This window comes from Mus caroli, chromosome 13 (genome assembly GCF_900094665.2).
Source record: "Mus caroli chromosome 13, CAROLI_EIJ_v1.1, whole genome shotgun sequence".
NCBI lineage: Eukaryota > Metazoa > Chordata > Mammalia > Rodentia > Muridae > Mus > Mus caroli.
Window position 1 is genome coordinate 22643271 of NC_034582.1, and position 17064 is coordinate 22660334.

A 17064-nucleotide genomic window follows, 5' to 3' on the forward strand; every position below is an offset into this window, starting at 1 on the left:
TTTAGTTTCTGTTTCCATGATCTGTCCATTGGTGAAAGTGGTGTGTTGAAGTCTCCCACTATTATTGTATGAGGTGCAATGTGTGCTTTGAGATAGGTTTCTGCTTCTTTGTTTGTGGTTGTTGTTTGCTGTTCTTTGTTTGTTTGTTTATTTGTTTTCGAGACAGGGTTTTTCTGTATAGACCTGGCTGTCCTGGAACTCACTTTGTAGACCAGGCTGGCCTCAATCTCAGAAATCTGCCTGCCTCTGCCTCCCAAGTTCTGGGATTAAAGGAGTTCATTACCACAGCCCGGCTTCTTAAAACTGCATATCAATATAATTTGGGTTTTCTGGCTTTTCAACTGGGGTCTTTAGCTTATTGAGTCTTTGCCTCAGTAACTCAGGGTATTTTAATTAATATGCTAATTTGTTAATTTATAAATTCTTATATAATCACTTATTATTAATTTAGGAAATCTAACATGTATGGAAAAATGTATAGGGATATAAAATGGATAAAATATGGATTTACAGACCTTAATAAGAAGAAATGATTAAATGTTGCCATCCCACAGACACATCTCTGACCATACTTGTTTGTTTCTGAAAGAATTACACAGATGTAAATGGAGCAGAGACTGAGGAAAAAAAGGTCCAGCACCAGGCCCAAATTGGGATCCAGTTCAAGGGGAGGGCCCAAAGCCTCCTTTTATTATTACTGAGGCTATGAAGGGCTCACAAAAAAGTACCTAGCATGACCGCACTTCGGAAGACCCAACAAGCAGCTGACAAGAGCCAGATGCAGATACTTGCACCCAACCACTGGACAGAAGCAGCTGACCCCTGTGGTTGAATTAGGGAAGGCTGAAAGAAGCTGAGGAGAAGGGCAATCCTGAAGGAGGACCAGCAGTCTCAATCTGGATCCCCGAGATCTCTCAAACAATGGACCGCCAAACAGACAGTATACACCAGCTGATATGAGGCCCCCAACACACATACAGTAGAGGACTGCCGGGTCCAGGTTTAGTCAGAGATGATGCACCTAACCCTCAAGAGACTGGAGGCCCCAGGGAGTTTAGAGGTCAGGTGAGGTGGGGGGTGGGGGCATCCATGTAGAGATGGGGTTGGGTGGGAAAGAGGTATGGGATGTGGAGCAGTTGGAGGGTGGATGGGGGCAGGGAATGGAATAAGCAGTGTAAAAATTAAATTACAAATGTAATTAAATTAAAATTTAAAAAATAAATAATAAGTATTTTAAATATAAAGATGAACTATATAAATAATGATAAACAATATAAACAATGAACCATATAAAACATATGATAATCATAAATTCATTACATACAGATAACTGTCCTGGAAGACTACCTTCTGGCTGTTTCAATAGGAAATACAAAGAATTCAGTATATGTATGAGTTTGTGACTAAGGCCTTTTTATTCTAAACTGTAAGAAATGTCGACAGGATGAAGATTTTGAGAATGGACCTCTGGCAGTTTCCAAATCCAATGGGCAGCTATAGGGAACAGGAAACAGCAGCAGACAGATTCCTGTCATGTTAAAGCTCTTCCATAAGCCTTGGGCCTTTAATCGTACTCCCTGTGTGGGCTTGGGAAATTGGGAATCCCCATGCTTCTGGGCAGGCCTTATGATGAGGAATCATCATGCCTCAAAAGCAACCAGTGTTTCCACTCCTAGGCCTGTGTGGCATCACACACTTTTGGTTCTAAAGATCTTGCAGATCTCTGAAATTCTCCCGTGGACAATGGTCTGCAGTTTCTCTTTATCTTTATAGGCTTCTATCTTTTTTGAGCCTCAGCTCTATCCATTGTTCCTGCCCAAATCCAATCTCTAATTGTCCCACTGCATCTTCTACAGTTATCAGAAAGCTGTTCTTTCATGACTCTAGCCAGGCCTGCTGACTGTTGAGCTATCACTAGTACTAATGCTTTCCTGCTTCTAACACTGTTACTACATGGCTATTTCTTCGTCATTCTCTTGTTACTAGCTCAGTCTAAGCTACAAAGGAAAAGAACACCTGAGAGAAATACTCCATTGGGTTCTACACAGCTATACTAGTGGAAACAGGACAAGAAGACACTTCCTCATTTGTTCAGCAAGAAAGCCTGAATAACCTATTATACAGGGAGAAAGGGGTATTTACACCGATCGCAGAAATGCATGCATTCAAACTAGAGGGCAGCCATGTTCTTTCCTATACTCTGTGACTCCTGTCCTATCTTTCTTGTTTCCTTTCCTGGAGAGGTCGCAGACCTTTTCTGGCTAGGCGATTGCTCATCCTTCTGGTACTTTTGGCAGAAAGAAGGGCAAATACATGTGAGTAAAAATGAGTAAGAATCTAAATTAGAACTGAAGTCGGTTTAATAACCTCAAGCTTTCCTCAAAATAAGCTACCTTAAATACAATAAATACACACACAAACAAACTCTGCTTCTTGCCTATTCCATCCATTTGTTGTGAACGTTACTTTCTTCCAAAAACATGGAGGTAGGTGATCTGCGTTAAAGTCATTAGAATCACCTAAGATTATACCACTGAGATCTGTGTATGGACACACCCCATCCTTTGTAATATTGCTGCAAAGCAGAGTGCACATAATAGGCTTTGAGAGCCAACAGTGGCCAGAGACCATTCTCCTACATTGCTAGCTAAGATTTTAATTATTCTTGTAAAGTCTCTGAAAGAAAAAGGACTTCCCTGTATGTTTTTTGGGGTGTCCAGGTGGTCCCTGATTGGAATGACTCTTACTGGAGCAAACTCATAGATGCAAATTTAGAATGGTATGTCCATTTCTTGAACAGAATGCTTCTGTTATACAGTCATTCTGTGTCATTAAGAACCCCTACAGTAAAGTTCAAATCCTTATCTATGAAGTTCCAGCTCTCACATCTCTTTGCTGAGCCAGAGGATATGACTCAGATCCTACTCTTCTGCCCAGCAGCTGAATTCCAGGTGTCCCAGGCATTTATGCTGCTGGCTGCATGCAGGCTATGAAGCAGGATACCATTATCAATAGCTCTAAGCCTAGTAATGCTTAACTAGCTTCCTTAGAAAAGCACACACACTTTAGAAGAGTAGGAATATGAGAAACTTTCTGTTCTGCTAACAAAACTCATATGAATTCAAATGCAATGAAATTTCAAACTAGCATAGATTCATGTACCTCTCATAAAAAAAAACCCTTTTTTTAAAAAAAAATGTCTGGCAAAAAAAAAAGTCTGGCATTTTCATTTATAGAATAGAATAATATAGTGACGTAAATTTCTTCATAAATAAAGAAAAATATTGTGAACAACTGACCACTGTTTTATACTTGTTGAAAAGAATGGAGACATACCTTAAAATTTCAGTTCCCCGCTGTAGTATACCTCATTTCACAGACTACAAAGTCTCCTGAAAATTTACTCATAGTCAAACAACTGTTCTGCAGTTTTTATTCTTATTTCCCCTGAAAAATTAAGTTTGGAACCCTAAAGAAATACTAAAATTACATGGAAAAATTTACCCTTTTAATGATTTCTTTAATTGCTACAATACTATATGACAAATCACCCTAAAGTCTGTGGTTTTAAAGAGAAAGTGTTGTTTTTGATCATATCTCCAGGTCAGCGATTTTGATGGGCTCAGAGGGGCTTGACTGTACAGTTCTGGTCTTAGCTGAACTCACTAACCTTCCTGAATTTACCCAACAGCCCCTAAGGAAATCAGCCAGGACAACTGAGGCCTTTTGACTTTTAGGCATTTGGATTTCTTTAGCAGGCTAGGTTGGCTTTGCTATCTTGGTTTTTTTCAGTGAAGCAAGAGACAACCAGAAAGAACTGAAATTATGCTTGTTTGTTTGTTTGACAGATTGTTGTGTGTTTTGCAGGTTGTTTATGCTCAACTACTAACATACATTTTCTAGAACAATTTTGAGTAAAGCTCCTATTGTTGGGGACAGGAGGCAAATTGTGAAGTCTTGTGGCTGGTTGGCTTCAAGGAAGAGAGGAGAGAACCACAGTTATTTATATGTTTATTTTAAGGCAGCATCAGATTTCCATGTGACAATGTTAGCAGCAATAATCCAGATGAAAAAGATAATTCCTGTTTGAGATGTAATTGAGTTTAATTCTCTAAAATACTACAGAAGAGTTAAAAATATATATTTTTCCTTGATTGGTTACAAAATTCCTGGTTGGGACCCTTATTCTAGATTAAAAAGAGCAAAGCATGCAAAATAAATTAATATAAATTGTACATAATTTAGAAATACTTGTAAGGAAATTTAAACTCAAAGAAAGAAGAATGCATACAAGTTTTATGCTAGGGATGATAGCCATGTGAACTATTTGGTCAAATGTTCTAAGCTATAGGGCTATGATTCTGCCCTGTGGAGAGAGGGGTAGTCAAAAGAGAGAGACTTAGAGACCAGTGCCCCTTTCTTTGGCTAAACATTGAAGGAGAGATCCTAAGATAATACATACCACAACCAGGCAGGTGATACACAGCTTTTGGGAGGCATAGATGGCAGGGGATCATCAGATGTGTGACTCAAGTCCAATCCATTAAACAAATTCCAGAACCAGGAACACAAACAAAAGAGGTGGGAGACCCCTAAGAACACCTTACTTGAGGAAGGGAAAAACTGAACAGACCCAGCCAAAGGAAGGTCTTGCCTCCCAGAAAGAGATTTCACAGTCTTGAAAGCTTATCTCGTTGTTAATTTAACATGCCTATTTCCAGGTTTTGTTTCATTCTTTTCTATAGAAGGGTAACAGCTGTGGGGGTGGAAGGTCGGGGAGAGAAGCTGGGTCTTTTTCTTCCCATTTTGCTAAATTGTAAATAAATCCATCTTCTTTCACTAATTCTGAGTCTAAATTTACTTTAAATAGGAAACTGAGGCAGCAGATTTCTGGACCTGCCTGTATTGATTTGGACAAAGGATTATAAGCTGATGATAGTAAAGGGGAAAAGACGTCAGGCTGATGTTCAATTCCTCTATGTGCAAGTCTTTCACGAGATTGCTTTTGCTTTTGGCCACAAGTTGGGTGTCACAGAATGAGGAGCTTGTGACCATTCATGAGCAAGCAGGGTCAAAAGTGCTTTGGAAGTCAGGCTGTTTTCTCTAATGCCCAGCTGCTGCAATGAAGGAAAACATGACCCAGTTCCTTCAATAACACAGGAAAGAAGGAGATCGACAGCACATTGATAGAGTAGCTTCATGTGGAAAAATTAAGAAGCTTTCCTTCACAGCCTGAAGCAGGATGATATCTTCATTTGTAGGCACGCGCCTTTCCTGTTCTCTCCTCCCTTTCCAGAGTGTGCATGTGTGTGTGTGTGTGTGTGTGTGCATGTGAGTGTGAGAGTGTATTTTATGTTTATTGGATATTGAGCAGAAGCCCCTTGCCTTGTGAAGTACTCAACCCCTGAGATATATTCCCAACCATATTGCTACCTTATTTTGACACACTCTGTTCAGATACTTGAATATTCCCAGCCATCTTGCTGGGTGCTTGTTTATTTGATTGTTTTGTTGTTGCCTTCTTTCCACACAAAGTCTCACGAGGTTATTTGGGCTGATGTTGAACTCATTCTATAGTTCAGATTGGTCTAAATTCTGTGTTCCCTCTGCCTCAGTCTCCTGACTAGCTGGAATTGTATGCCCAGCTCTCTGTCCCAGATTCCTATTAGCTAAGGGTAAAGGCTTATACTTGGAAAGATAACTGTGGTGAAGTTAAAATGAAAGAAAAAGAAGTCAGTCAGACAGTGCTATCAGCTTACTGGTTTACATGAAGCTTAACTCACAGTGAGGCCTGATAACCATGGTAAGTGAGAATATTTCCAAAGGCTGCTTGGACCCATGTGCTGCAATTAAAATCAAAATTAAGAACTTGAAACCAAGTATTCCTTTCATTTAAAATAATTCTGGGTTAAGAGTTAGTTATGTCTCAGAAGTTAGTGATTGTTATATAACTGTAAGCACAATGTGTCTGAAATCCCAGCCTTTCTTTGGCAAGATGGAAAGTGTAGATAGTGGAACCACTGAAGACTCACAGGATGCTCAGTGGATACTGTACAGTAGAGAAAGCCACAAAGTGGACATGTGTTACACAAGGCAGAAGATGAGGCCCTGACACCTGAAGTTGCTTTCTCATGTGCTGCAGCCCATAATCACATATATGCATACCCACACAGACAATACACAGATGAGCACACACACAATACACACACACACACACAGAAAGAGAGAGAGAGAGAGAGAGAGAGAGAGAGAGAGAGAGAGAGAGAGAGAGANANATTTATTNNTTTTTGTATTTGTTTAGTTCAAAGTTTGCTATTCAAGGGCACCTCATGAAGTTACTAACGTCTTCTTACACAAGTCTCTGTCATTCAGTCCTTCCAACAAAAGCCTGTTGGCCTTTTCCTTTGTGCTATGTGTATTTATCATTCACCCTGGATTGTTTGATGTTTGAGAAGAGAGCCCAACTTCACTTTTGTTCTGTGTTTACACCCTGTCCAGTTTCTGGCTCTCAATAAATGCATAAGAAATAATAGGAAATATGTAGGCAAACACTTTAGTGGAAAGATATGTGTTAGCATCATAGATAAAAAAGAAAATCCAAGGCATTTCAAACTCAAAAACTTCTTCATTGAGAAGCTTTTAAGAAGTCCATTTTTAAATATGACAGACAATACAAACTATATGTTTTTTATGTCCCCATGCTGGGCATTCAATGCACGAATGTTTCAGTACACAGATACAAACACATTTCATGTTTTTATTAGTAAGAACCAGAGAAAATCAATGTCAGGGACTTATCAAACAAATGCAGGTCCTCCCCCAGGATAAGCTGCTTTTCCCAGAATTTTCAATTAGAGAGCAGGATGAAAGCGAAGATATACATTACATATCCAATCCAAGTCAGCTGATACAAAATCAAAGACTTCACTAGGCATGCGGCAAGTGTTTAATATTTTCTTGAGCCAATTTAGACCCGCATACACTCCCTCCTAACTGCCTACATGCTGGTGTTATGGTACCTTCTGGAATGCACAAAATGAACCCACTACCATCTTGCTTGCTAATGAATTTATTCTGTTTTAGTTATAACCCCAAAACATAAAAGGGTCTTCACTCACTTCTGTTAATTGGGTGTATATGTAATAAGGGAGTTATCTTCTTAAATTCATAATAGAATTTGAAAATTGCTTGAGGAAAGTAGCTGTGATGATTTCTTGTCAAGGCTATTACACAAAAAGGACATATTCTGTAGTCCCAGATGAAGGGTTTAATTATTGGGCTGTGTGTCACACACTAACTATATTTAGCCCAGTGGAAAAGGGCTGTCAATACCTAATATATAATTCTCCAAGTATCAAATGTCAGGCTAAACACTATTATTCTCAAAGGAGCACATTCAACTGGGAAAGGAAAAGCTTTTTCATGGTAGAGCCAGAAATACCAGAGAATGCCATCAATAGAGAAATCAGGATGAAGTTGAGGTGTGTGGGATATGTGGCAATTATTTCAATTTACTTGGATTGCAATGTTATTGTATTTAATATGAAAATGCTGAACATATCCCTGAAGAGGAAATTAATGTGACCCAAAAGAGGGCAATGAGAGTAAGACTGAAGGGTGATTGGCAGATGGAAGGATTTTAAGTAAGGAGATCATATATACAACTTAGTTAACAGATGAGCATGAATGATTTAGTATCCGTGGGAACAAATGAGTTCGTGATTATTTCCAGGTTTTGGATGTGTATAGAACATAAAAGCAAGGGCAGATATAGGGGGTGAGGGTAAAGTCGATGCTAATTTTTTTAGTGCATTAGATTTTTCATATGGAAGATTCTGATAGTAGAGAAATAGAAAAAAGTAAGAAACCCTCCAAAAGCTAAGGAAATAATTGTGTGATGAAGATAATGGATTGGCCTAAAGGGACTGAAGATGTGTTAAGTACTAAAAATATTGCCATAATAGTGCATGGGATTGGAACGAGGGTTCTTAAGTCTAACTCCATCAAAGTACCAACATCTAATGGATAAATGAAGGAATAGGGGTTGTAAGATAATGGAGAAAGTGTGTCTTAGTTTGAAAAATGTGCCCAGGAAAAAATTATGTCATGGAAGTTTGGGCAGGATAGATTTTTATAGAAAGTGCTTCTCACCAATGATGCCATGGAATTTCAGACAGTGGGTATAGAATTCAGAGTGTCAGACATCATTGTGCATTTATCCTTGAATTGTTATCTGTAAAGTGAATTTAATCGCCTTAGGACCTTGGTTTTCTCCCATAGAAAAGTTTAGTCTACTGGCTACTTCCTTTTAGGCTACTTCAAATTAAGTATTTTGAACATGAGGACAGTTTCTTGTGTCTTTATATTTAATAGCACTTAACACATAACAAAAAGAATAGAAACCATATATCATTTAACCATGGCAATTCCTGTAGAAGTAATTTAGAGAACTTCAGGTGTCAGAAACCTTGTATCTTCCTTGACAAGGAGTTCTTAAGTTATATAAAATTTTAGTACTTGTCAATTACCACATATATGGCTGGTTTTAAACTACTAAGGTACCAAAGAATTAGGCCAGATTACTATTCATAGAAAAGTTAAACCACAGTGGTCTTTTAAAGACTCTTTATTGTTACAGGCAATATTAGCTCCCTAAAGTCTATCACGCACATGGTTTTGTGGTTTGATTGCATTTTCTTTTTAAATTGTGTGGCGCCAATGTAAATATTAGTATTCTGAGGTGTGGCCTCCAAAGATCAATTATTCTCCTGGTGTTCATTCATCAAGAAGGAAATCTTATGCAGCCCTTGGCAAATATGCTCACTTGCCCTTCTCCTTTACAGTATTTGAGGTTTCTGTGTGGAGATTCTTCCCAGCTCAAATATGAACATGTTGGTTTTGACCTTCACAGGACAAGTATAAATTTCTATACTTTGCAAACTATTCAACCTTAGATATTCTGTTAAGGCATCACAACGTTTGAAAAATACATCTCACATCAATTACTGTAGGAACCAAGAATCTGATGAGAAACCAAGTATACTGATGAGCTTGTAAGTTGTAATAAAATGTCACTCAACATTTACCTGTAAAATAGCATCTGTTATAGATCCCAGATGTCATGTCATGGCCTATACATTAAAGATAATAATCTTGGTATTTGAAATCTTTAAAATCTTCAGTCATTGGAGGGCTTTCCTATAAGGGAGTTGTGGGACCCAGGGTTTTTACTTTGATTTTTTGCTTCAGGGCATGAGCTGAATTGATATGTACCACTCTAACCTTTTCACCATTGCTATTTGCCATCTGCACCAATGATTTAAAACAAATGGATGAATGAAACATCCAAATCCATGAATCAAAACAACCTCTTGTTCTTTATAAGATAATTATAACAGGAATTGTCATGGATCTATGCTGGTTGCTGGTCTGATGCTGCTTGTATTCATATGTGAAATTCTGTATCCCAAGATGGGATTGCCTAAAGATGAACAAATTACCACTTACAGCCTCCTTTGTTGTGTGATCTTCACATCTCAATTTAAAATACTTGCTTAAATAAAAATAGCTGCTACCAATTACCATGAAAAACAAAGAGCAATGGAGTTTGAGTTACTGGGCTGGGGATCACAGCTAGGGACCAAAAGGAGAAGGGGTAGGGTGAGAGAGAAAGAGTGAGGAGGAGGAGGAGGAGGAGAAGACAGAGATGGTCTCCATTCATCATGATGGACCAGAAGTACTTGCCAAATGGAAATGCCTGCCCAGGACACCAGATTGCTGAAACAGAAATAACTCAGGAAGATTCAGACAAGTATTTGGGGAGTAAAGTTTTGGGGAAATAGTCAATCCACTGTTAGAGAATTGGATTAGGGGTAATCCTCCAGTAATTTTTCACAGGCTAATAAATAAATCATAGTTTGAGTCTCATTCATTTGAAGATAAATGGGGATAAGCATACATCATATTATTTTACAAACCTACCTTGATACCATAAACACAGCTTAATTAAGAGTAAAAGAATAGGACTAATGGAAGAGGAGACCAAGGAACTATACCCACAACATGTATGATAGCAAACATGGGCAAACAGAATCAAGTGTTTACTGTTAAAAAGTCAAGTAGGTCTCCAGAGAGTCCTAGATACATGCTACTGAGATTAAGAACCTGATAATCCTTAAACAAGTATCTTTATATTTTTGTAAAATATTTAGTTAGGCCTGGAGAGGTGGCTCCGTGGAGGCTCGTGCCTGAGTGGCCTGAGCTCTATTCCAGTTCCCATTTGGCAGAGGACAAGAACCATCTTCTATAAATTGTCAACTGGTCTTTACAAGCACTCCATGCAATGCTCTGTAAGAAACTAAATTTCTGTATTAAAAAGCAGTCAGTTCTCAAAACAAGCAAGCTAGCAATACATGCATTTGATAAAAAAATAGAAGTTCCTTGGAAATTGCTCTAAATTATGGTTTTATGCAATAGACAAGCATCGTAAAGAGCCATAAAATGATGTAAACAAGTATTCATGAAAATTATATTAAATGGAGGGCTGACTGTTGGGTTTGGAGTTTCACTTGAGGTTAGATGCCAGTAAGGAGGTTGTTTTGGGGGCAGGTGGTTTTACTGCTTTCACCTCTTACCTGTAACTTGAGAATGTGTTTGAGACACTCAGATTTAGACAGAAGAAATGCTTGCTAAATGTTCATTAGCAAGCATTGGTGTATTTTTTTGATGGATCTTCTGTAGGTTACCTTTCCTGTTACAGTACCTTTTTTGATGCCATTAAATCTGAAAAGAATGGGATACAACAATCATTAGATTACATTTTCCTGAAAGAGCTTCATTAACTGGAAGAGAAATATCACTTGATCATGTTTGGGGTGGCAGTCACAGAGAACAATCATTAGAAAGAGCAAAGACAACCCTTGGTTTTTTGTTTTTGTTTTTTGTTTTTTGGCAAATTTAATGGCTTTTCCCCTCAAATTAAAATTGCTATCTGTGGAGTTGGAATGACATTAAAATGACATCTTCCATTTTGCAGACTTAGTCACACAGGCAAATTGATGGAACTTTCTAAGTCCTATCTGCCAGGAGGAATAATGGTAATAAATTCTTAGAGCTGTGGCACCAAGGAAGGGAAAGAAGGTAACAATGAGATTTAAATACTCTCCTTTGTAGCATAAAATAGAAGAGGGAATTCTGAAAACTCAGAAGCATGTATAGATAAGGAAATGTGTTGACTTGCATTGGGTAAATGTCAGTCCTGGTTTGGTGGTTTATTTGGTCTGTGACATTTTGTTAGTTACTTAACCATCCAAAGAGCCATTGATTTGTCCAAAAAGGAAAGGAAACAACACATACTTCATTATACTGTGAAGACTTCAAATGAAACACTGTATTAAAGTAGTCCCACTTTCACTGAAGCAGTGGATTTCAGTGCTGGCTCATCACGTTGCTCAGTTTTACAGCTGCATAACATTTTTCCAGTTGAGCAGCATAACTCCCTATATGCCCTTTTATATGTACTTCATTGTTCTTTATAGTTCTAGTTATAACAGTGGATAGGTTATAACACCATTATAGTACATTCCTTCCAGAATCACAATTCCCAAGACAAACCATTTCAATGAATATTTGCTGGATTGAATTGGCCCCAGCTTAGCAGACTGAAGATGAATTTTTTGGGACACAAACTGAGTATCTTCAGGATACTTAATGATGTCCTCACATCAAATGTGTGGGACAACACATATATCAGTTGATGTGAAGCTATGTTTTAAGCTGATATGAAATCCAGTTAAATGTTCCAATATTGTTTGCTTTATATGCATCTATATAACACAAGCAATAAAAGATTAGATACAACCACTTCCTAAGAATTGCCTTTCTGGTTCTGATGTTTCCCTATTTCACTATGTACAATTGGTGTTAGCATAAAAGATGTCCATGCTATACAAATGATTTATGTCAGATTATCATAGTGTAGCTATAATTAAGCAACATAAGATGAGATTTTAAATAATCTGTAATTTAGCAATATGAGATGAGTTTTTATACAATGTAAATTTCTATGATGGTCCTAGAAGAACTTTGTGGAAAATAAGCTAATATTTGACCAGCTAAAATAATATATGCATTGTTAAAAGGGTATTTAAAGTGATATATCTGTTATTTGAACTTCAACAAAGAATATGACTAAAACATACTACATTCATAGGGTCACCAGTTCTCCTCTAATGGTTCTATCTGAAAGAATATTCCTTAACTACATAACTTATTTCTTAAATAATTTCACATAGACAATCTGTGGGGCATTGTTTTAGAAGTTTAGAAAGGCCAGGATACAACAACCCATTTTTGCTAGTAATCATTAAAAAATGATGCTAACTGACACAATCTATTCTAAGATTTTTCAAACATAAACTCATGTATTCAAAACATGATTATCTTGTGGAATAGCTATTGGGTTGGTTAGTCAACTTGCCAAGAGGAAGAAGGAAACCCAATATAGAAAATGTCTCTGTATGAAAGGCCTATAGGCACATTTCTAAGACATTTTCTTGATTGATGTGGGAAGGCATTGAACACTGTAAGTAGTTCCACTCCTTGGTAGACGCCATGAGAAGAAAATAAATATAGCTGAACATGAGTCTGGAGAGAAAACAAGTCTTCCCATTGGTCCAGGGTCTCTGCTTCAGTTCCAATTTCCAGTTGCCTTGAGCTTTTGCTCTGGTTTCTGCTAATAATGAACTATGATCAGGGCAGGTAAGCTCACTAAACCCTTTCCATTCCAACACATTAGTCTATGGTGCTTTATCACAGAAATAGAAAACATACTAGGACAGCTGTTAATTTTGCCCTGCTTTAAATTAAAATAACCTCTAGTAAAGACATGTGAAGTAACTTGTCCTAGGCCATAAGGATTGTTAGGAGCAAAGCCAGGTTGACTGGCCTTACATAGAACATCTCAATCATTGGATTTTAATTCACTCTCAGTACAGAAATGCCACTATGCTGAGAATTGAGAGCCACTAAGATTAAATCTATAACTCATCTTAAATGAGCTACATAAAACCTCAATTATTTCTTAGATTTTACTTTAGAAATAACAGTACCCTCATTACCCTATAGAGAATATTACGTGAATATGTCCAAATTACTCTGGTTTCCAATAGTTTTTAGATGCTAGCCCATAGTAGTCATTTAATGAATATTATTTGTGACCAAATTTAGTTACTTTTGACTTTTTGTAATATTTCTTGATAATGACTTGATAAGTCAGTCATTTTGATATGTCATATTTTCAGCTACAATTCCTCTGAAAGATACATATAATTTACCTTAACAGATTCATTGAGTATTGAGGGAAGAAATCAAGCAGGCAAACAGACATAAACAAATGTTGGGTCCCATTTTGGCCCTTGTTTGAGCCTTGAGGACAAACAGGGGTGTGGCTTGAGTTTTGAGACCTGTCTCAGTCACATCCGTTTCCAGGTGACTCTGCAAGACCTGTTTGGCCCTGCCTCTGCCTTGCCAGTGCTGATGTAGAGCTTTGCCATTGGCCCTGTCAGTCACTACATACCTTCTGTCACCCTTCCCTGCCTCCTACATCATCTTTTCCCACCAAAAATTTCCCTGCATATGTTCAGAACTTATATAAGTGAGAAGCTGATGCCATAAAGTTGAGCTGCTTCAACAAGACTCCCAGCTTGGTGTGTTTCTTTTGGACTTTCAACACTCACCATTCTGTTCAGCCCTGGAGAGACCCCGGTGGGACCAAGACCTCTCTCTTCTCACCTAGACCTGCAGGCAAAGAGCCTGCAAACAAAGACAAGTTTATTTTAATGAACTGTATGGTGTTCATGAAGCCAATTCTAAGACAGGGCACTGATGTGGAGGGAAAGTGTAGGCTGGGAAGGATGGAAGTATTTAAGGATGGAGAACTAGATTTCACTGTGAATGAAACAGAGAATGGTGTGAGAGAAACAAATGAGGGTATGCCAAGACTGAAGTATCATACTCCTTCAGAAAGCTGTTTCTTCAACATCAATGACTCATACCATATGTCCATACTACATTTGAGCTGAAAGCATACAAGTTCATGTTAGTACAGAACAGAGGAGTCTCTTCTTTTTTCCTACTATTATCCATAGTGATGGTATATTGAAAATATCTTAGTGTCATTTCTAATTTTCTATATCAGCATATCAAAAGTAAGGTGGACATGGTTGTTCAAAGTGGTATTTCTGTCTGAGCTCTGTGGGACTCAGCAGCTCTTGTTAAGATATGGCCTTGTTGGAGGAAGCGTGTTGCTGTGGGTGTGGGCTTTAAGACCCTCATCCTAGTTGCTTGGAAGGCAGTCTTAGCATCCTTCAGATGAAGATGTACAATTCTCAGCTCCTCCTGCACCATGCCTGCCCAGATGCTACCAAGTTCCTGCCTTGATGATAATGGACTGAACCTCTCTGAACCTGTCAGCCAGCCCCAATTAAATGTTATCCTTGAAAGAGTAAAAAAAAAAAGTGCTTTACCAATGCTGGGGAAGTAAGCATGGACAGAGATAACTCTAACAGCATTTATTACACTGGGTCAGCCCTGGTTTTGCATAGTTTGGAATTTCATGATGTTATATTATGGAGCTGGATATCATTAAGAGAACTCAGAACACATGCTATTCTAGTAAGACTTCATGTGAAAAGGATGAATTATGGGGCTGAGATTAGTCTTCACACATCAGATTTCATAAGGAAACTCTTCATATTTTTTTTGCCATTTCCAAACAGGACATTTTCATACAGGGTCAACACTATGCTACATGATGCTCAATTCCCAGCTACAAAAGAAGCATAGACTGTATTAGCTATGGAAGAAATGAATACAAACGAGTGTGTGAATTCATTCATAGATGTGGCGCAAGCTAAGTCAATCTGCAGTCACAGGTAGATATAACAAAAATCTCTGTATGATAACTAAGAAAGTTGATGCCCAGACATATTAAGGAACTATCAGAATATTGTACCACAAACAAGAAGCAAAGTCAATATTTGAACTTAAAGCGTTGTCTGACAAAAGCTGTGTGCTTAGCAGTGTACCACCCTGCTGGTCTTCCATTTTACTTCTTTTGGCTCTTCTCTCTCAGATTAACCAGCAAATTTGTTGAGAAGTTACAATAAACATGCACAATGACATTTTTACATTGTATAGTATTTGCCAAGTATCTGTGTGCCTCACAACAAAGCTATTTCTTTGAGAGCTAGAAACTTTTTGTCTGAATTTGCATGGGTTGAAGCTCCACATGCTTGTTGGTTAACACTAATTGAACTGACAGAGTCAAGTTATTCTGTGATAAGATATTAACAGTCTGCTAATCAAGTTTTTGGGTAGTTTAGAGAGAAAAATATTTCTGAGTCAAGAAAATCTCAGAATATTGCGATACTAAGTCTGAAGAGTAAAATTTAAGTTAGGTAACTATGAATATGAGATGAAGACATTCATCATTGCCCAACTGGATAAAATCTGAGGATATATTTTGAGAAATCAGTACAGATTTGATAATGGAATAATAAATGCAAGCCTTGAAAAACTTCAGTAATGAGAAAGATGTAGGATAAGTGAGAGCACTGGCAAAAATTAAAGTTATTACACTGGCAGGTGAAAGAGATTTTTATTAGATGCCTCATGCAGCCTATTTCTAAAATGTAGGCATTAAAAATGGACTAAGAGAAAAGACCAGACAAGACTGTAGGAACAAAAGCAGAGTATAGAGATAGAGGAGAACGATACCAGACCATGGAGATTCTATTTTAATAGAATTTGAGGGTAGTAGAACTCATGTAACAATACCTAAAGATGGACTTAAGGTAACACTAGATTTAAATTTGGTTGAGTACCAGTGCATGGTTTGGAATTAGAAATTTGGGTAAGACGTTTTTAAGGAAGAAATATTATGATTATTTTTTTTTCAAAAATCGCTTGAAACCCAAGCAAACCAAGACACAGAGCTAGGTATCCCGATCTGGGGATTCCACATCCATAACACATTAGCTCTAATTTGGTTATATTTGAGGACAATGTATTGATATTGAACATTTACAGACTTTCTGTTCAGATTTCTCTTAACAGCTTTATATGCTAGGAGTTCCTATAGTGTCATATGTTTGAATGTGAACTGTTCTCCACAGGCTTTGTGTTTCAATATTTAGTCCTCAGCTGGTGGTATTGTTTTAGGAGGCTTTGGAACCATTGGTTAAAGAAGTAGCTCTCTGGGCAAAGGGCATTCTGGTTTATCACCTGGGTTCATCCTCCTGTCCCAGTCTTTGCTACCTGTGCCCCATGAGTGTGAGAAAGTATACTCACATGCTTGCCTTCACAGCTGTGATCTAGTCTCTTCATTGCCTTCATTACCATTGTGGACTGTACTTCTCCAAAGATGAGTCAAAACAAACTTCCCCCTCCCCTAAGAGGTGTCACGGTAAGAATTCACTCTTAGACAAAAGAAATATAAGCCACATTTCTTTAGTGTTCTTTCCATTCTCATGGCAGGTCCCTGGATTGGTCACACAGCCCAACATTTCTGTGGTCTTCTGCAGCTGTCAGTTCCCTGCCACAGTGCCTTCCCAATGAGATGACCAAGAGGAAGTACAAGCCAACCCAAGGATCCATGAGAAATAAATCAGGAAGACTACCAGGTCAACCTGCTCCTGCAAATACGGGATGAAATAATACATTCAAGAGAGAAGAAAAAAAATATTTGACCAGTAAACACAATTGAAAGGCTTTGGGAAACAAGGAGAAAAAAAAAAGTCAGATGTGACAAATAAAGACATTTAAGAATATTAGATCAATGGAATAGAATTGAAGACCCAGAAATGAACCCACACACCTATGGTCACTTGATCTTTGATAAGGGAGTTAAAACCATCCAGTGGAAAAAAGACATCATTTTCAACAAATGGTGCTGGCACAACTGGCAGTTATCATGTAGAAGAATGCGAATTGATCCATTCCTATCTCCTTGTACTAAGGTCAAATCTAAGTGGATCAAGGAACTCCACATAAAACAAGAGACAC